Source organism: Panthera onca, chromosome A3 (assembly GCF_046562875.1).
Source record: "Panthera onca isolate mPanOnc1 chromosome A3, mPanOnc1 haplotype 2, whole genome shotgun sequence".
In the NCBI taxonomy this organism is placed as follows: Eukaryota; Metazoa; Chordata; class Mammalia; order Carnivora; family Felidae; genus Panthera; species Panthera onca.
The window spans coordinates 43,913,251-43,935,470 of NC_138341.1; the positions used below are offsets into that span (position 1 = coordinate 43,913,251).

Here is a 22,220-nt window from a genome sequence, read left to right on the forward strand (position 1 = left end):
GTTACTCTATTAAATTGATCCACCACAAATATGACAATCTAGGCTCTCAACATCTCCCACATGTGTCTCATAATCCAACACATGTTTCTGTATCCTTTTCCCAAATTTAGAAAGCCTTCCCTTGTCCTTTCTAATCAGCTCATACACGTCTTTTGAGACCGAGATTAAAATTAAACTCCACTTGAATCTTTTTCATAAGCATTTCAATATATAATGACCTATTTGATATTTACTCATGTTAGGTATGTATTTATTAAAATTAAAAATTTCTGGGCATTTATTCAATTGTAGACAACGTCTTAGGTCTGAAGATGGAACATGAAATAAGAAAAATGGCTTTTTTTTAGTTTCTGCACAGCAAAAGAAACAATCAACAAAATAAAAAGTCAATCTATGAAATGAGAGAAAGTATTTGCTAACCTAATGGTTGATAGGAATATCTAAAATATAGAAGAAACTCACACAACTCGACAGAAAAAATAAGTCAAGCTATTCAATTAAAAAATGGGCAGAGGATCTCAATAAGCATTTTCCCATAGAAAACATGGACATGGCCAACAGGTACATGAACAGGTGCTCAACATCACTACTCATCAAGTAAATGCAAGCTAAAACCATAATGAGGTATCACCTTATAGCTATTAGAATGAGTGTTATCAAAAAAGGCAAGAGACAGCAAATGCTGAGGAGGATGTGGAGAAAAGGGAACTTTGTATGATGTTGATAGAAATATAAGTCGGTCCAGCAACCATGGAAAAAATTATGGAGATTCCTCAAAAATAAAACTAGAACTACCATATGATCCAACAATCCCATTTCTGGGTATATATCTCAAGGAAATAAAATCATTCTTTTGAAGAGATATGTGTACCCCCATGTTCATTGCAGCATATGCACAATATCCAAGGTATGGAAACAATTTAAAGTGATATCAATAAAGGAATGGACAAAGAGAGTGTGACATACACAATGGAATATTATTTGGCCTTACCAAAGAAGGAAGTCTTGCCATTTGCAACAAATAGATGAAGTTCATGGGAATAATGCTAAGTAAAACAAGCCAGACAGAGAAGGACAAACACTGCATAATATTACTTATATGTGGAAACAAACAAACAAACAAACAAACAAAAGTCAATCTCATAGGAACAGAGAGTAGAATCATGGTTGTCAGGGGCTGGTGGGTGGTGGGAATGGGGAGAGGTTGGTAAAAGGGTACAAACTTTCAGTGATAAGATGAACAAGGTCTGAGAATCTAATGATGACTATAATTAGTATTTTATAATTGAAATTTACTAAGAGGGTATATCTGAAGTGTTCTCATCAAAAAAAGTAAATGTGTGAGGTGATGGATGTGTTGATTAACTGGATTGTGGGAATCATTTCATGATGTATACATATATCAGATCATCATGTTAAACACTTTAAATGTATTACAATTTGTTAACTATATATATATATATATGTACATATACATATATATATATATATATCATGATATATATCAGAAGGATATATATATATATATCATGATATATATCAGAAGGAATCAGTTTTGTTGACTGATTTATATCCAAAGGAAATTAAATCACTATCTTGACAAGGTATCTACACTCCCATGTTCATTGCAACCTAAATGTCCATCAACAGATGAATGGATAAAGAAAATGTGGTATCGTGATGTCATCAAAAAGTTGAAATAGCTTTCTACCATTTTCTTTTCAAAGAACACTGATATTGACAATCACCCATGGACAAGAGTCCCTTTATGGAAGTCGGGAGTCAAGCAAATAACTTACAGCACTCCATTAGAGAAAAAAAATCCCAGATTGGAAGCATTGAAGAATGTAAGAGGACCACCTTTACTTTACCTGTGTCACTCCACCTTCAAGGTGACACAGCTCAGTTCCAAGAGTAATCTTCTCAACCCATAATTTCTCCCACAGGGGAAAGTGGGAACACGTCTGTGAGAACCAGCCTTCCCAGCAATGCAAACACTGTCAGAGATCCACTCCTTGCCCCATCCAAAATACTGAGGTGTGCTACATGAATTGGAGACAGAGGAAGGCTAGGAAAGCCATAGTCAGGGCTCTCAGAAAGCAGCATAGAGACCCAGATCCTATTAATCACTTTGCAGATTCCATCAGGATGCATGTCTGAGAGCTGCTGGAGATGCATCACCTGCAGACCCCTGCCACGTGGCTGATGGGTACCCCCAAACTCCATGCACCTCACTGACACACATTGCCCCAGCTCCATGGGCATTACTCTGTGCTTGCTTCTGAGAGCAGTGAGAGTGAGACTTTGTAGACAGCAGGTGAGCAAATGCAGAAAGTTGGACAGACTGGGAGAAAGTTGGGCAGATTGGGAGAAACTGCACAGACTTGAGCATTCAGCACCACCCTCAGGAAAGCAAATGAGAGTCTGTCAGAACCCATCCCAGGCCATACCCAGTGACCTAAAAAAATATTTATATACATAATAAGTTGTTTCTCCCAGAGCCTTTAAAATTCTAAGATGGAATTTTGCACAGAAATGAGAACTCTTTTCAAAATAGATTTTATTAGAGAATCACATTTGTTTTATAAGAATATTCTATTTTTACTCATACTTGGCACTTTTTTCATATTTTTATTTATTAATCATTTTTTTCATTTATCCAACAGGATTTATTACATGGAAAACTGATGAATGTTTGTTGGATTTGCAGAGAAATGAAAGGTATGGCCCTGCCCTGAAGTTGGCATCAATCTAGGGGTAAGTAAAGGGATGTAAATGAAATGCAAAGAGAGTCCTGAAGAAAGAGCAATTTTTTTTATGTTTGTGCAGACAGATAAGGGAGTAGAGAAAGGAATCAATTTGAACCGTGCTTTCTCATGCTAAAAGGTCTCCACATCAGGGAGCAAATGAACCAGGCATTTTAGTGCAAGGTAAGTGAAATTGCTTACTGATATTTCATGTAGAGAAGCCCCAAAAGTTAGGTTATAATCTATTTAGAAATTTATATCATCTTCTGATGGTATCACACGCCTAGCATTTCATTATTTAAAAGATCTCAGATGGCCATTTCTAAACCAAGGGGTACTTTTTATCCCCCACTCCTGCCCCCTGCAAGAAAACTCAATAATACTTCGGGCTGAGAAAAATTCTGTCGTAGAAAAGAGACATTTATAATGATATCTTTCCTATCTAGTATCAGTTAACTTACTTTGTTCCTCTTTGTTTTCTAGTTTCTGGGCCCTGGATTTTAAATAAAAGATAGCTTTGGTGACCTCAGTAGATTTGTGTGGTCCAAGATCAGGTCTGATAAATAATATATGCTTAGAATATCCATTATTAATTCTCACCACCAGCAGTAAACAATGGGAGACTAGCCTCAGCTCTCCTGCCTCTTCCACTGAAGGCGGTTAGCTCATTCCATAAGGTGTTTTCTGAACTTCATCTGCTTATTTATATGTATGTTCTGAGATGCTTTGGCAACCTCATCACAAAATGTTTTTGCATTGGGTCCTAATGGAAGTCCCAGCATGCTATTTATTCCCCACGAAATAGAGTTTGTTAAGATGCATTGTGCTGCAGCTTGCTGGACAATGTTCAGAGAAATAGTACATCCTTCCATAAAACTGCAAAGCATGCAGTCCAAAGCACAAACAAATCTCACTGTACTAAAATCCCACTCTTCAATCAACACTGTATTCCAGCCTGTCATATCTCTACAACAGCTGCAGAGGGAATAACTCTTGTATAGAGGTTTAGGGTTTTCTTTTAAAGTAAGATGTGTGTACAAGTGACTTGCAAAAAAGAGGGCAATAAAACTCTGCAATCTTTTCCAATTTTTTCTCTCCATATTTAATGGTGCCTGGCATTTCTATAGATGACATTTAATATTTGAAAGGGCACAATTTCTTTTGGTGCACAGAGGAGTTTCTGTTATGTTTCTGGCAGATAGAGAAAAATTCATATCTCTACATGTGATCTGCATTGAAATCTCTGTGCGTGATGGATGTGTCTCAGTGTTTACACCCTCTGCATGGTACCTCAACTGGATCTACGTAAATTCTCTATTTGGTACAGGTCTAGAATTGCTCATATTAGCCAACAAAAATTAACCAAAGTTCCTAGAGTTGAAAGTAATTAGAGAAAGATCTAACTTGATGCTCTTCAAATTGTGTTCTCCAGAGACCAGGCATTCGGGATATCACCTCAGGGGCAGAGGAAGCTATATGAGGAATGCTGTGGGTAGCCTTCTTTGCTCAAGCAGACAAGCTATGCTTGGGAATGTTACATATGTTAAATCTTTCAGTGAAATTCTGTGAAAAATTAAGATTCATTTATTTAAAATAAGTAACAGTACAGGACTACTGAGTTCAAGTTATTTATTTCACAAGAGGGGGACTTTATGTAAAAGAGACCTAAACAGAAATTGAGTTAAATTGCTAGTGTTAAACCAAGTCCAAGGAAACAAGACAGGAAACAACAAAACCAGAAAATCCCATCATGACTATAAAATAGAGGACTTTTGCTAGAAAACTTGACTGAAGTGAAGTAAGAGTGAGGTCCATTTCACTCGTTATGTTGCTGCAAGTTCTTGCACTCCATATGTTGCTCCTTGCCTGGTGTATAGATAACCTTTTAGTCTTCATTTGATTAGTGGCTAAGAGGAAAGAGAAGATCTCAAAAGTGTATCATTCAGGCAAAGACTTCTTTGAACTTTAAAAGAAAGGTTGGTACTTTGTATTAGTTTATTGGGAGGACATAATGGATTTACAGGAGGAGCTCTTTGGAAAAACTGATTTCCATCTTTTTTTCCCCATTGAAAACTTGTTTAAAGCAGAGAGTTCTATTTTTCCTTCTTATAACTCCAATCAAATATAGCACAATATGTTGCTTGCTTGTGTGTGTGCATGTATATGTATTTTTACATATGAATGTGTAAACACACATAACATGTATTCAAGTGTAAAATGCTGAGTAGATAAATAAATCTATTTCTTGATCCTTTGCTCCTGAAGGAATCTATCAGGAATCTATCTAAACATCCTGAGTTATATGCAGGCAAATGACATAATTGTGGAGTATTGAATAGCCTCAACTGCCTAATTGAATTAATCAACCCATTAAATACCTGTTCAAAGGGCAAGAGACACTCTTTAAAAAATCAGAGAATATATGAAGAAGTCACAGGCCTGATTCTTGCTCTCAAAGAATTTGGATCCGCAGGCAATTGTTGACAAATGGTTGACTGCTGATGGTACTAAAAAAGCAACAGTGTTTCCCAAACGCTGCTGTACTATTGGAATCACTTGGGATTCTTTAGAAAATAATGATGCCTAGTCATCATCCCCAATTATGTGTAGATATATGGAGTACAACTTGAGCATTACTGGTTCTTCATAGACCATAAGACACCCTTTTCTAAAGAATACCAAATTCTCTGTTATTATTAAGTCTCTGCCAAGGCTGAAACATGAAGACTTCTTCATATTTGATGCTCTAAATTTCATTCAGGCATCATCAGCTATGAGCAATTCATAGTGTTCAATGGGATCATTTACTTTTCTTTCACTATTAGAAAGAACAAGTTGGGGCACCTGGGTGGCTCAGTTGGTTAGGCGTTTGACTTTGGCTCAGGTCATGATCTCGTGGTTCATGAGTTCAAGCCCCGCATCGGGTTCTGTGCTGACAGCTCAGAGCCTGGAGCCTGTTTCAGATTCTGTGTCTCCCTCTCTCTCTCTGACCCTCCCCCGTTCATGCTCTGTCTCTCTCTGTCTCAAAAATAAATAAATGTTAATTTTTTTTTAAAGAAAGAACAAGTTAAACTAGCCACTTAAGCTTTAGACTTGGGAACAGCTCATGGCAGTTTTTCAACCCCTTTTTCCCATTAGGAACTTATGAAAAGCTTCTGAGATATTCTAATGTAATGGTGCCCTAATTTTATGGCACATTAAAATCTCCTGAAACCAGAAGTTCAAACCTGATACTGATTATATCAGAATGGGGCTGAGAGCCAGGTCTCATTGCTTTTAAAAGATCCTCAGATGATTCCAGTGTGTGGCAAAATTTGAAAATCACTTTTCTAATGTCAGAGACCCATCCCAGAGTTTGTGATGTAATTGTCTGAGGCAAGGCATGGGCATGAAGAATTTTATAAGGTCCAGAATCCAATACATGGATTCCAATATCCATTCAACACAGAAAACAACTGAGTTAGAGAAGTTGTTTAAATATGGTAGCCTATTGGAATCACCCACACAAAGATATGGGTGGGTGGATGGATGGATGGATGGATAGATGACAGATAATAGATAAATAGATATTTAGAAAGATAGATAGAGGTTTTTTTTTTTTTTTTAACATAGCAAAATTTGAGAACCATTGATTCAGAGGCTTTGTTTTTTACAGTATAGCTCATGGGCCACTGGTGATCCCTCTTGAAGATATAGATCATAGAGTCCTTCTATACATTTCCTAAATCAGCTGCAGAGTTTGGACACAGAAATACTCATTTTAACAAGATCCAAATAAAGTTTAAAGTTACTGATCTAGAGCAGTAGTTCTGAACTCGATGATTTTTCCCCTCAGGATTCATTTGATAATGTCTGGAGAAATTTTTAGTTGTCACAACTGGGGTGCATGTTGCTGATATCTAGTAGGTAGAATCCAGGAATGCTTATATACCTCCTAATATGCCAATGTGGGCAACAGCCCTTCACAATAATTATCCAGTCCAAAATGTCCAGAGTGCAGAGGTTGGGACACCTTATTCTAGAGTAGTGGTTCTCAAAGCTTAAAGGGTAACATGATCACCTGGATTGTAAAATGTAGATTGCTGGGCCTCACCCCAGAGCTTACCTAGTAGGTCTAGGAAACAGCCAAAGAATATGCATTTCTAACAAGTTCTGGTGATCTTGATACAGCTGATCCCCAAACTACATTTTCAGAAGCATTGATCTAGAGGTTGCGTCTCATTTGTCATCTAATGCTTCTGTCTCTGCTTTACTAGAAATAAAGTTCATCAGGATATGGAAATTTAAATATAATACGGGATACTACTGGGAGCTTGAAAACATTCATAGACCAGAGCACCCTAAACTTGTAAAATTAGGCTTTTTCAGAACCTGATAAGTTATCCGTCTTCATTGTCAGTATTGGTATTCAACTATAGGGCCACAATTTTGATTTCAAATATTTCACTAACCTCAATGTAACATTTATAATTGTATTTATTTGATCTACAGGTGATTCCTGACATTATTCTGGTAAGAAGTACGTTTAATAATGTAACCACCACACCTAACTATCTGTGGCACATTAGGGCAGAATCGCTAACCTTGTTCAATACCTTTTTCACAAGCAAATCCTGTTTATAAAACTTTTTAATAGTACACTTACGTAACCAAACAAAGACAGGCCATCTCAGACCACCCCTGAGGTCCTTCTCACTGATTTTTTTAGGACCATTCTTTTCCCAGATCATTGTAATCAGCAGCACTGGACATACAAAAAAATGTTAACATCTCTGAATTGAGATGAAAAGTGTTTTCATCAGGCCCTCAGTTACTGCTGTCTCCATTAGAGTCGTCAATAACAAGAGAGACAAAAATTATAAATCTGTAACTAGGCAACAAGGACAAAGCTAATGAACATTAGGCTGGAGATGGTAGCCTTTATAAATAAAATCCAAATAGCACCTTAGCTGAATATATTTTTCCAGTTTATTGCTGTTTTGACACAAATGAAACCAAGATATATTTCCCATACTTTGTTTGCTTTTTCTTTTTTTTTTCCTCTAGTTTATATCCTGCGTTATTACTTTGTGGAAAGAGACAGAGTGGATGTAAAGAAGTCCATAAATTGAAACAAAATTGTTTTACTGTAAATACTTCTACTTACATATATTGTCTTATTTTAATATGTCTATTCAGCAGGTTTTCCAAAGTAATCCTTGGGGCCTCCCTTGTGTTTGGTCATGCTATCTACAATTAAAAATTTTACATTATAAGGCTATTATAAAAAAATCTGAATAAAAATGAATATATGGAGGAAAACACTAACTTACAGACAGAACCATGTACACTTTGGTATTATTTTCTCCTTTCAAATTAGGGAACAAAGTGTTATATGAAAATCTAGTAAATTCATTCTGTTTATATAAATGTACAATTTTATTTCGAATATAGACACTGTCCTTTTCTGGTTTAGGTTTTCATATGGTTGATATTCACCAAGCACTTGAACTGCAAGAGAACTGGATTCTTTAAAACAATCTTAGGAATGTTTTTTCCCCCTGTGGGTGTTCTCTTAAGGGTTTTCAGTACAATGATGCAAATATTAATTTATTGTCAAAGAAAATAACTATAGTAAAAAGTATTTTGTGTGATTTTCTTTTGGAATTGCAGATATAATCAGCTAAACATACACACCTATTTATTTATTTTAGTTTAGTAGAAAGACATATGAGACTTCTATAAGAATCTCATAGAAGTATGAATTTGTTATCTATATGTGGTCCAGTAACCTCTAGCATACCAGAAGGGCTCTTTAGAGGTTCAGTTTTCAAGTTGAGTGGTGGGTCCTATTGCATAAATAATAGAACTCCAAATGGGGCCTATAAAAGTACTCAGAGGAGACCTCTCAAAAAACATCAGCCCCAACTAAGCAGAGATTACTTGAAGTGGGAGAGGAGAATTCATTCACCCTTTATCTTAGAATCAAGTTGATTCTTGGCAGAAAAAAAAAATATAAGTTGGGTGCATAAATATGTGGTGTCACTTGTTCTATCCCAATCTAGGGAGGAGATGACACCAATTTCCTTGAAATTTCTTGAAAAAGAGAACTGTAAGAAAAATTGTAAGAGAGGCCTTCCCTTTAGTAGACTACTAAGAGTTTGTAATACAATTAGGATGAAAACCCCTCCCCCTATCAGCATTGGTGGCTTTGAGAATGAGGAGGTCCACAAGGTAGAAGAAGGATGACTAATTCAAAACTCCAGATTACAGGAAAGCCAGTCTAGATCAAGAAACTATATAGAACACAAAGCTAAAGCATCTGACCACTGAGTAGACATTAACATCAGAAGATAGAGAGGAAGATTTTGTGCCAGACCAAGGTAATCTTAGAAAAGTGAAAACTTGTAGTTAAGTTTTTCTTGTAAGACTTCAGAGGTCCCTGAGTAGCTTGGTTGGTTGAGCATCTGGCTCTTGATTTTGGCTGAGGTCATGATCCCAAAGTTGTGGGATCAAGCAATGTGTTGGACTCCACTGAGTGTGAAGCAGGCTTAAGAGTCTCTTTCTCTGCCCCTTTCCCCCACATGCACACACTCTCTCTCTTTCAACAAAAAGAAAGAAAGAAAGAAAGAAAGAAAGAAAGAAAGAAAGAAAGAAAGAAAAAGGTTTTTCTGCTAAGACTTCAAAGACTAAATTAATTTCCTTTTTCTCCCCTATACTCAGTGATTGTACTCCCATCACAAACCCAGTTAGTGGAGGCTCTTTGAAAACAGTAGGTTGCACTTTACTCAATAAAAACATACATCATGAGGTTTTCGTAAAATGCAAAAAATGCAGTAGCAAAGGAGGACAGGGAGGAAAAGATAAACCAAATGATAGTCACAGCAATATAAAAGGCAAAAGTATGTAAGGAGACAAAAATAATACAACTTTTTATAATAGTTGTTGTCTTCTGGTTAAAAAAAAAGATTTTAAGTATGAGAAACAAAAGGCATCACGGTCTTTAAGTCTATGAGGGTGAGAATGTTTCATTACATCAGTCTCACACCAGGGCTTTTGGCAAGAATATTCCCTCAACATTTTACAAATTGTTTCAACTACTAATAAAGTGATTATGATGCAGCCTGGAAGTGCAACACTTAAGTTTTATAGCAAAATGGCAGAACCAATAAGGAGGCCTTAAAACCATAGAGCACATGCTAATTGAGTGGAAGGAAATATTGATTGGAGTGGAAATGACCAGACTGCCAATTTTCATCTGCTTGTCATATGCCATCGCACACACATTTAAGCAAATGTGCAATTCCAATGATTACAGCAAATGAAGATAAGGATCATCAAAACCAGGCAAAATGCATAGGACAGATTTCCTAAAACATTCTCTTTCTTCCGTTTTCTGCTTTGCATAGGAATCGATGAGTGTATACCTGCGCATCTGTGTGGCTGTTGGGAGTGAGGGAATATTTTATCTTCTTTTTGGCACGTCCCCTTATGAATTAATTTTCAAGTTCCAGGAGCAGCAAGAACAGGAGGAAACACATAGACTGGTAGCTACTTTTGTGACCTAATTGCTTGGAGATATATTGGCACAGATAGGAGAAGGAAAGAGAGTAGAAGTCACAATATTAGTAAGCATCTGCTTTGTCTCATATGTTTTGTTGGAAGTCAAGAGGAAGAATGTTAAATATGCCAAAAAAAATCGTATTTCCTATCCTCAAGAAACTTACAGTCTTAATAGGAAGTGTATTTTCTCCTTTTATTGTTTAGCCATTTATTAAGTAAATATGTTTTGTGTGTCTGCCATGTTTCAGGCACTGAGCAAAGGTACAGAGATACTTAAGATATTTTTCACTTGACCAACTCTAATACTAAAAGAATTTTTAATCTTTTAGAAATAAAAAGTCTAGTCACTCACTTTTGTGATCTACTCTTGCTTTTTTAATGTATTCCAATTCTTTGGAGTAGCCGCCTCAGGATTGCAGTATCTAATACTTGCTTTATTTTCAGCTCACTTTGCAGAGTTCATCCTCTGCTCTTTGTGTTTTAGTCCCACTACCCTCTTCCTTACCCTTACTACACTAAGCTTCTGCCTATTTCAGAGCTTTCCCACCATCTGTTCTAGAACACTCTCTCCCTTGCTTAACTATGTCCTTCCCATCCTTCAGGACTAGGACGGGTTTATATGCAATCCTAGAACTCTGAACTTTTGAAGCACTTATCATAATTGGAATTGCTTAGCAATTTAGGTAATTATTTGTGTTTTTTATTACAGAATAAACTTTTCACGGAAGCCAGAATTTGTTTAGCTTAAATGTGTAGCCCAAGAACCCAGCACAGAGTTTAATGCATCTTAGATTCAATGAATAGTGTGAATAAATTAATGGAATTTTTTAAAACCTAGAATATGTAATTCAGTAGTTGTTAGAGGACAGACATGGTGCTTTTTCATCATAGTGTTCCAGGGACAAGAACAGTGACTGTGACATGGTGGGGTTTAGTCAGTCGGTGAATAAACAAGTAGTGTTCTGACAATAGATGCATTAGAAGAGGAGAGAGGAAGCCCCAGTGAGCACAGGATATGTGTGTGTGTGTGTGTGTGTGTGTGTGTGTGTGTGTGTGTGTAATTAAAAGTAAATAAAATTAGGAAAGCAATCCAGGTGCTCAGTTGGAAAATAAAAGGGTTCTTAGAGAATGCTTCTTTTAGACATTAACATCTTAGTCCCTACCTGAAAAAGAAGAAGAAGAAGAAGAAGAAGAAGAAGAAGAAGAAGAAGAAGAAGAAGAAAGCAGCCATGCCAAGAGAAGCAAATAGCATTCCAGGCAGAGGGAGCAGTGATTCCAAAAGGCCTAAAGGCAGGGAAGTGATTGGTGTGTTAGAAACGACAAGAAGGTGTTCTTATAGCCTGAAACATGTTGAGTAAAAGGGACAGTGGCAGGGAAAGTTAGGAATTAAGCCTAAGGGTGAGATCACCTAGAGTTTTGAAGGCTATGGTATGATTTTTGGATTTTAAACACAATGGGAAGCCACTGAAAAATGTTAAGCAGGGATGGCATGATTCAATTTGTGTTTTATAAAGGTCACTCTGGCTACTGTGTAGAGTGCACTGGAGGAGAAAAATCCTGGGTACAGGCTGCAATACAGTGACTGAAAATTAGAAAGACAAGTTGAAGTTTTCCTTTATCTTACTAAATTAGTACTATGGTACCCCAAGGTCAGGGAAATTGGTCAACCTATGTTTTATTCCTTCTAAACTTCTGCCGTGTTTATTTTGCTACAAAGGAAAAAAATGACAGTGTAAACATCTCTACTTTTAATTTTTTATCTTAGAAATATGCCAGAAGCAATAGTCTTGAATCTGTAACTTACTGATATGCTGTTGGTTTTGTTTAGGAAGTGGGAGAAAAAAAAAAAAGCCCTGGGCTGTCACCACAATGAGGTGAATACACACCTGGTTTATGCAGATCCTGTCCCTTCTGCTGTGTATGTTTCTCTAGGTCTACGAATATTCAAGGCTAGCAAGTCTTGAGGGGTCTTGTTTTCCTTTCTCATGTCATCATAGAAAAATATATGCTCCGAACAGGGCTCTACTATTACAAACTTCTGGGCTGTTAGATGAATTCCTGCACAACTAAGCTTAGATTTATTTTCCTCATTCTTATGTGTTTTCTAGAAATTCTTTTTAGAAACAAGAGACCATTGGTATAGACAGAAACACTGTATGGTAAATAGCCTTACGTGCATATACAGACCGACAAACATCCTGCAACAAGCAGCCATTCCAATAAGCATATGCGTTGATACAAACGTTCACATGCACATTTCTTTTCCTAGAGTATAGAGTGTTTTAGTAATTGCATTGTCCCAAACACAGCTGCTTATCTCCAAATAACAAATGGTTTTGTGTTTTCTCAGACTTTGTTGGGAGAAAGGGAAGACATAATATGAAGCTGACTATTGAAATTTCATGGATGGTTTTCCATCCTGCTTCCAATCATGTCACTTTGTGGTCTCAATACTTGTTCTTGGTTGAAATTCAGCCAGGGATAGAAGAAAGAACAAAATGTGAAATACATGAAATCTGTTCTCTTGATGATGTTTTCATTTTAAAATGACAATTTGTCAATTAAAGGTGAATATCTGAGAAATACTGATTCTTAAAGTGGGGAAATGTCCTGTGTTACTTATGAATACATAAAGGGCCTCACCATATTTTGTTCAAGTTATTACTTGAGAAACGGTATTTTCTAACAGAGAATGACAGCTGAATATGTGGCCTCCAATAAATAGATGAGGGATATCATTGTGGACTGTTTAGTGAGGTATAATTATCATGTGAATAGCAGTGAACTGATAACTAATGATCAGGTATTTAGGAGTCAAAATTACAATGTCTGGGTAGTGTAAAATAAGGTTCTAAAAGTGAAATGTCAAAGAGCTAATGCCTAGGGCTGGGTTTAGTGACATCACAATGTAATCATTTCCTGGAGGGTTCCTTCTCCATTCCTCAGGGGCCACATCTTTTCATTTGACGGAAAAAGCTGGACATTGAGTTGTAAACTCTCTCTGAGAGAAGCAGAAACTGAGGCTCACTGTAAGCAGTAAGTGGCAATCTCCAAGCCTTTCTAAAAATGGGGTTTGATGAGGGAAGAAGAGAAAGCACGGGGATGGTGAGAGCTTGCAAAAAGAGACTGAGTAAACCCTAAAGGTGGAGAAAATAGATACAAAGAAGCAAATGGGGACATAAGAGTCAATATGATTAGTCTGACAATTTTGCTGGTGGCTAGCTTCAAATCAGAGAAAGTATGGACATGGGCTCTTTATTTTATTTTTCCAGAAATGCTGCTCACATTGAGAGAGGAACAAGAAAATTTAATATAGCACTTTTACAAGTGGGTGAAAAAAAGGATTAACTCAGCAGGTTTGGGTTGCTCAAACCTTTTCAAAGAAAGGCTTGTTTTCATGACTGGCCTTTAGTGGGATCCTGAGAACTGAGCTCTTAAAATGTTCTATCTGATAAGAGTGCCTTTTGCATGCCTGAGACCTTGAACCATAGTGCCCAGTTTGTCCAGATAGTTGATTCTAACTGTGATGTATGCTGAACAGCTGCTTTCCCACTAAGGGTCTGGAGCTTGAATGACTGAGGTCAGTCACATAGGTGGCGGTATGCTTATGTGACCAATACCCAATAAAAATCCTGGACAACCAGGCTCAGAAAAGTGTCCCATGTTGGCAACCCTTCCCATGTGTTGTCTCATGTAAAAAAATTAAGTACATTTTTTTGACACTAGTGAGAAGGGACTATTGGAGACTTGATACTGTTTTCTTCCAGACTTTACCCCATGTGGTTTTTTCCCTTTGTTGAGTTTACTCTGTATTTTTTTGCTATAATAAGCCATAGTGGTGAGAATAACTTCGGAGTCCTCTGAGTGAATCATTGGCCTGAGGGTGGTCATGAATACCTCCAGTGAAAATGTCTTTTATAAATGCAACTGTTAGCCAGTCTGACCAGTGGTAGAGCGTCCAATGGGGAGACCTCCAGTTTCTAAATTCCTCATACAATATAATTTCAAGGAAGTGACAGGAAGCCTATCTCCGCTGACAAGGGATACATATGCTGATGTAACTGAAATGGCCTATTTAATATTCCAACATAACTTCTTACCTCTCCAGACTAAAGTGGAAGAAACTGTTTGGCTATCAGTAGCAACTAGTTGCAAAATAGTTTAGACTTTTTATTGAGTCTAAGCAATAATTTATTGGTACATAAAAGAATCACACTTTCCCAAGGAGATGATTTTGACTGGCGGAGTCAACATCATTAAATACTACTATTGGTCTTGCTCTGGAATCTGTACCTTTATATTTTGAGCTTCTTGTGAGCAAGAATCACTATCTTCTTCGTCAGGACTTATATATTCACCTTCTACATCATTTATAGTCTATATAAGTGATTTTCCATTTGTCACACAAACAGAGCTATCCTCCTTCCCCAGTTTTGTCCTTCAAGGGACTACCCCCTATAAACTGACTCACCTAGACTACCTTGCCTTGTGGATTTATATTGGGCTGGATTCACAGCAGTCACTCTCTGGAAATTTGAGAGAGGAAAGACAAAGGAAGAAGCAGCTTGCCTTGCTGTCTCTACCTGGGTACTGTTCATATGGCAATGTCTATATTCTTTTACAACAATAACTCCTTCCTGATAGACTGATTCCATAGCACCAATACTCCCTGGGCACCCTTTCCTTGCACCTTTAGGCTTAGAGGTAATGATAACTTCCATTAGACTCTCTTTGCTGTACCAGTGGAGTGTACCTTTTGTTTACCACCGGTCATGAGACTGGCACAAAGACATATACTCATTGAATGAATTTATGAACAGTCAAATGGATGAATAAATTAATGAATAATCCCTGCTTCCTCATGATTTACAGAAGCTACTTTGACACATTAAGCCAAGCCAAATGCTTAATTTGCTGCATTTTTCCAAGTTGTAGTTTGGCAGATGCCCTGAAAGTTAAGGCAAAGACAACATATCTATGTTGAGGATTTCATGTAAAGCTGAAGGAGGAATGTAGGGGGCACACAATGAGGATTAATGTGTACATAGCCTATACAAAGGCCAACAGTTTTTTTCTGCCTTGGCTTCTCTGGGATCCCCATGTAACCACCAGCTCTTACAATCCCAATGGGAACAAAAAATGTCATAGTTCTAGAAGGAACAAAATTCACACTCAAAAGGGTGAAACAAGGGTAGCTTAATGAAAGGGATGTGACAGAGGTGTGGGAAACCTCGTCCCCGTCTGATGAGAGTTCAAATCCAGGGAAAGGTCTTCTGTCAGGCATCAGAACCAGCTATTGGCAGAACCACAGTGCTGAGGCAGGAAATGAGTGAGGAAAATAAGTACTTCAGACTCTTTCACCCTGGCTTACAATCTACTGAGAGTACCTCCCATTGATGCAGTCTTGAATTCAACCCAGAAGATAAGGGTGAGGCAATCCAAGCCTCCCAAGGAATACAGCAGGGTGAGCCTGTATTGAAGCAGTGAGCCACGTGGAGAATAGCCACCATAGTATGTTTAGAATATTTTCCAAGAGCAGTGTTAAACCTTGGTTTAAGCCCTATCTAGTAAGAACATTAATAATCAGGAATTTAATAAAAATCTGCTGCCTTTGAAAGCAAATTTATGAGATTTAGAACCACCCCATGGGGAAGGTTTGACAAATAGTATATAATACCTTAGGTATCATATACACTAGATATTTATCAGACACACCAGGTAAACACTAGTCCCTCTAATTGTGATTCCCTAATGATACAGAAGGGAACCAGGGTTGGCCCTCTGGTCTCTGAAGTCATCTTCCAGTTGTCCTTTTATTATTGCATGCTGTACCACAGTACACTCCTTGAGCACACTGCCTCTTTTCCTCTTTTATCTTGGTATCAGCTTCTGTTTACCCCATTCAAGATATTCTGCCTGAAAATTCACTATGCTTTAGTTTTACCAGCTGATAGCCATTGGCTTAGAAATGATTAGGGTTCCTCCCCAAGAGGAAATCTTTGATCACTGAAGTCAGATCCAGCTGTGAAAGTGTATGTTTTTCTGCTTGGTTCTAACATTTTCTCTTAATTAGGGCAAGAGAGACTGCCTTGGGAAGTTGATTCTTCACCTGTACACAGAATATCTGCACTTATTTTCTGTGTTGCAATGTTCTCCTAGGAAGTACTTGGGGATCCATTGGTAAGACTTGTTTTTGAAGTAATTGCAAGGGAAAAATGAAGCGTACGTCAATGAAAACTCAGTTTGATTCTATTCCTCTCTCTCTCTCTCTCTCTCTCTCTCTCTCTCTCTCTCAGTACAGCACCCCCAAATATCAGGTTGCAAACAACAGTATTTAATAAATTTCACTGCTGGAGAATAATCCAACAGAACAGCCCAAGGCAGAGTGAACACAGCAAGGTCTTCCTGATCTCACATGAGCAGTACCCTGCCCCCACCTCTGGCTGCAGGAGACTGCTCCTAGAACACCTGTCCTCATGTCTAGTATCTGGATGTGCAGAAGAGATTCAAGCAGGTCCACATACTTCCAAATAAAATGTCCACATGATTAGCATGAGGTAGTGGAAGGCTTTACATGAAGATAACTGATAAGGTTAGTGCTAGGGAGAAGAGAAAATGAAGTCGAACTTGAAGTTATGATTGAAGTGAAAAAACAGCAAAGACGGTGAGATGAGAAACCAACTCCCTGAATGCTGAACTTGAAATTCACAGCTGAAGTTTGAGAGGATTTAATATGGAGTAACTTTACTCCTACAGGGGAATTGTGCCAATATTTCAAAAATTCATATTATGTATGTTATTAAGGAAAGATACAAGGAGTGGGGAGAGAGTGGAATTTCTGATACTTGAAATTGATATCAAAAAGGCAGCAACCCACTTGTTTGGTATCTGCATAAACGTTGACAATGCAGACCCCTTGGATCTGACTCTTCATAAGGGTTGTGGTTTTGAGCCATACCCACTACCACCTCTAAGTGTGTTTCTTTTGTTGTTGTTGTTTTTCTCAATAAGCCAAGGTTCAAAGTCCTAGCAGCTCTCTGACCATGACTCTTACCTCCCATCCTATTTTTATTTGGTCAGGGCGATGAATTGAGCTCCCTAATTTCATGATCAGGTTAAACTAATCTATGATCACATTCCAACTGGACAGGGCTGTAACAATGACATATTTTACCAGGAGACAAGATCCTTATATTTTCTAATGATCTGGTGTCTTGAATAGTGGGGCTGTAAGAAGGGAGGGTAGGGAATATTTTAGAATGAGAAGACCTCTTGCTAGCCACTGGGATAACTGTTCATTTTGCCTTATGATTAAATGCCAAGGTCTATATGTATAGCTAAAAATGGGCTGAAATAAAAGCTTGGTAAGCAAATTGTACATGTGTTTGTTTATGGATGACTACTTAAACAGCATCAGAATAATGTTTTGATAGAGTAAGTGAAGTGTTTGTTTTTATTTCCAAACGATTTTTTTTTCATATGTTCCAGACCAGTTCTTGCAAATCTGGGTTTTTGAGTGACTTTTTTAAAATTTTTTCTACTTTGTACTACATTATAAGTCCACCGCAAATAGATACAAACAAATTTAGATACATCCCAAGCCAACTAGTGAAATTCTCTACAAGTGGGGAGCACAGGTAAGAAAAAAACTTAGGTGAAAGCCGTCCAGACAGACAGGTTGCCTGGAACTTAAAAACATCTCAGTTTAAGTTATCTCCCCAAGGCCTACTCTCTGCATTCCAAATAGCCAGGCATTAAGGTTGTAAAGGCATTAAATGTCTCAATAGGATTAGTGTTGGGGAGATGTCAACACTTTCTCTACCACAAATACATACAGCTACCCATCCCCCCCCCCCCCGCCGTCACATACTTATACACACATACACAGCTGTACATTTCATCACTTCAAAGAGAATTTTCATTTTAACAGGGATTCTTCATGAATTGATAACTCAAAGGAATGACCCAATCTTGGAATTTTAAGTTGGGTAAAACCTGAAGAATACTATGGGCTCACGTCTCAGTTTATAATTTATAGTTGCTACCTTGCCCTCCTCCACCTAATTCTTCTAATGTTTGACACTTGTCTAAAGAAAACAACCTTGTATTCCACTTTTTCTGTGTTTTCACACATCATCTATTTTGTTTTGCCCAGAGAAGGACTTAATAAAGATTACTGGATGCTAAATTCAATGGTGTTTGGTTTTCAAAAGATACATTTTTCTTTCAACATTCTTGTCTTCAAAGGCTAATGGGATGTGCTGCTCTGTTGGAAGCCAGAGTTAGGTAGGTGGAGAAATCACAACAATTATTCCTAATTGCTGCTGAATCCTTGGCTTCTTTAGCAGAAGGGGGAAACCGGTTTAGTTGACAGAAGTGCATATCTGCTAAATAGGAGAAATGCAATTAGTGGTGACTTGAGAGGTGGGAAAGAGAGATTTTACTTTGTAACAACTGGAAGAAAAAGGACTTGGAAATTATTTAAATTAGGCAAGATGCATGAAGCAGCACAGAAACTGCACTACTCAAGGTCTGTCGTAATCACCAACTGCCCTTCTCTTTCAAACATATTTGGAAAACAAGTGAATTTTGTTCTTATCATCTCATTAAATCTCATTAATGAATAACTATACTCATTAATTAGAAGAAGAAAAGCAGGAGCTTTGTAGTTAGGTAACTTCAAGTGTGAGCTGAGCTCTGCCAAAGCTGTATGACTTTTCGCATGTTGTTAAACATTCATTAGCCTGTTTTCTCTAAAACTGAACAATAATAAAATATGTTCAGACAGTTGTTATAAAGTTTAAATGAGATGATTATTCTTGATATCATTATATAATTAAATTATTCCATTCACATTTAAATACAGGTTCTTATTAGCTGCAGGATATTAAGCAATTTATTTAAACTCATCATCTGTAAAATGGATCTATTAATGTATAGCTTTGGGGGACAACATGAACAATTAACCAAGTATATAACTATATATACCTCATATATCATGAAGTATCTAATCTGTGCTTGGTTTATACTACTTGCTTAACAGATACCTATTCCACTTTCTTCTTTCCTCCTTTCCCCCACTCTTCCTTTCTTCGTTCTCTATTCCTTCCTTTTTCCTTCACTGTTGAGGTGTATAGTTAACACATTGGGAAAGATGATACCTTGATAGCATCTACTCAAAATTCCTCTTCCAGCAATTGCCTCCCTCTCCCCCTGGATGCTCTGTATCTGTGATTACAGCACCTGACAGAGTTAGGATGAATAATACACCTAGTTCAAATCTGAAACCTTCAGAGGTGAAAGATGGGTGATTTTACATGTGAGGCCACAGCACATCTTTGTTTCCTCTAATAAAACAGTAAATCAATGGACTTCCCCTATCTCTTCTCCTTTTAACTTTCAATGTAAAGTGTCACTTTGGCTTATTAAAGACAAAAACAATAGTCAGAAGATGAATTTGATCAAACCAAAATGTTGTCTTGCCAATAGCCTCTGAGGAAATCAGGTACCATTAGGCAGGTAGATAAATACACAGTCAGGAGGCTCTGACCCTGGAGCTGGGAGAGAGGACTGCCTTTCCTTATTCCTCAGAAAAAACAAAAGTCAGGGATTGACTAATGACTCCTATGTTTTTCATAGCCAGTATTTGTAGGGCCAAAATGCTTCAGAATTCAGGTGGCACTGTTGAAATACACCTGTCCTTCATGTCCAACTCAATACCAACATCATTTAGGAAATCTTGCCTGCCTACTCCAGTCCCTCCATCTCAGAGCTCATAAGCATGCCTGGGACATAGGACTTCAGGAAGACTCATAGTATGTTCTCAGTGAGAGATCCTGGTTTTATCAAGTTTCACATATTTACCTTTTTTCTTCCAAGAGAATCTACAATGCCAATCACATGATTACTGTGAACAATCCTAGTTTATTGATAATAAATATGAACTACAGTTCAAAGTCTTAGAGAACTATACTTGAGAATTCTTTACGTCAAACAATTAAGTTTGGGATATAATTTAAAGTATTGGGAATTATCATGATTTAAAACAAAGAAAGGGAAAAGGTAATGTATTAGTCAACTTTTACTGCAGTGAAACTGCATAACAATTATCTTCAAAATCCAAGTATCTTACAACAATAAGTGTTTCTTTTTGCTTACTCATAGTTCTTTGGGTTAGCTGTGGATTCCCTGAGCTTGGCTCCAGGTGTCATACTGGCTTCAGATCTGTTCCATTTGTTTTCTTATTCTCCTTGGGCCAGCAACTACCTGGGCCATATTCTCACAACACGTTGCAAAAGCACAAGAAGACAAGCCAAAATCTGCACATATAAATACTGTCCTTGAATCTTGTTGGCAACATCTATTTGGCTAAGAAATTCATATGGCTAAGATCAACGTCTTAAATTTTATAGAGGAGAAGGAATAAAGAATTGGAAACAGTTGACTTTCCACAGTAACTAATATTTAAGTTTCTTGGCGATCACAGATTTGAATGATTTACAAATATCCCATTTAATCCTTTATCAGTCTTATGATGTGGCATTGAATATCTCCACTTTATAGGTGGGGAAACTGAGGTTCAGATAGGTTTAGTGACATGTTGAAGGCCAAGAAGAAATGATGCATTATGGAGCAGGAGTTTAAGGATAGGTTCCCAAGCCATCTTCTTTCCATTAAGTCATACTGATGTTGCATAGTGGACATTCAAAAATAACCATTATTTTTATTATATTATGTAGCATTACTAATACCGGACGCTGTTGTTTGTACTTTGCATGTATTAATTCTGTCACCAACTCTTTGTGTTATATAATATTATTATTTCCCATTTCATAGATAAGAACACTGAAACACAGAAGGTTAAACAACTTCTCTAATATTCAGACCATCTGTTTCTACTGCTCTGCTAAGCTGCTGTATGATAAGCCATAGTCATTCTGGTGTTATCCTCCAATGGTGATGAGGTAATTAACAAAACGCATGATACAAACTGTATATTCATGCCATATTTACATTCAACCCTCTTGCTCACTTTAGAATTGGTACCTGAAATATATTCTGAATCTGTCTGCTTCTCACCAATTCTGCTTCCAACTTGCTAGACTATTCCAGATCATCTCTTGACTGAAGTTCTGCAGGAACTTCTAACCAGTTGCCCTGACTCTCCTCTTATTCTTTTGCAATGTATTTTCCACATAGTAGCCCGAGTCATCTTTGGGAAAATGTAAATCTGATCATGTTCCTTCCCTATTGGAAACTGTAGTGCTTTCTTTTTTATTTTAAATAACATGCAAACTCTTTATTTCAGCCTGTAGGGCCTCACATGACCTGATTCCTGCCTACCACTTTGATTCCATCAAGAACCACTCTCCACTTCCCAAGTGCCAGCATATAGTTTTCTTCCTCCTCAGATAACATCCCTGGCTCTTTCCTGCCTTAGGATCCTTATAATACTGACTCATTGTAGTACTTATAGTCCGAACAACCCCCAATTGAATGTAATTCTTAGCATTTACACTATTTGACATTTTTTGCTTTGTATATTTATTTATTTATTTTTTGTCTCTCTAGTACATTGAAGCTTTAAGGGAGGAGGGACATTGTCTGCTTGATCAGTGTTAACTTTCTTGTTTCCATTGTCTAGAATACCACCCACACGTAGTAGGCACTGTCAATATCTGTTGAACATGTGAATGAATCTGTAAGTGAATACATAAAATTCACAGACTAGATACAACCATATGATCTCATTTGTTCCTTATGAAGAAAAAATCCATTATTATTCATATTCAGAGTTTGAGGCTTAATATGAACACAGAATTACTAAACATTGTAGATAAGCACAAACATTTCTAAATGGTTTAAAATGGCCAATGATAATTCTATTTCTATTCTCCTAGGCATGTGTTAACTATTTTAAATGCAAAATGG

At 37.3% G+C, this 22,220-nt stretch overlaps 1 long non-coding RNA gene across 1 annotated transcript; it reads left to right on the plus strand.

Annotated features, from left to right (window-relative positions):
* The first annotated feature begins 13,225 nt into the window (after positions 1–13,225).
* Positions 13,226–21,766, plus strand: LOC132687699 (uncharacterized). Its single transcript, XR_009614228.3, has 4 exons — positions 13,226–13,325; positions 16,363–16,469; positions 21,126–21,253; positions 21,598–21,766. It is a non-coding gene; the product is annotated as an uncharacterized LOC132687699 (long non-coding RNA).
* Positions 21,767–22,220: the final 454 nt, after the last annotated feature.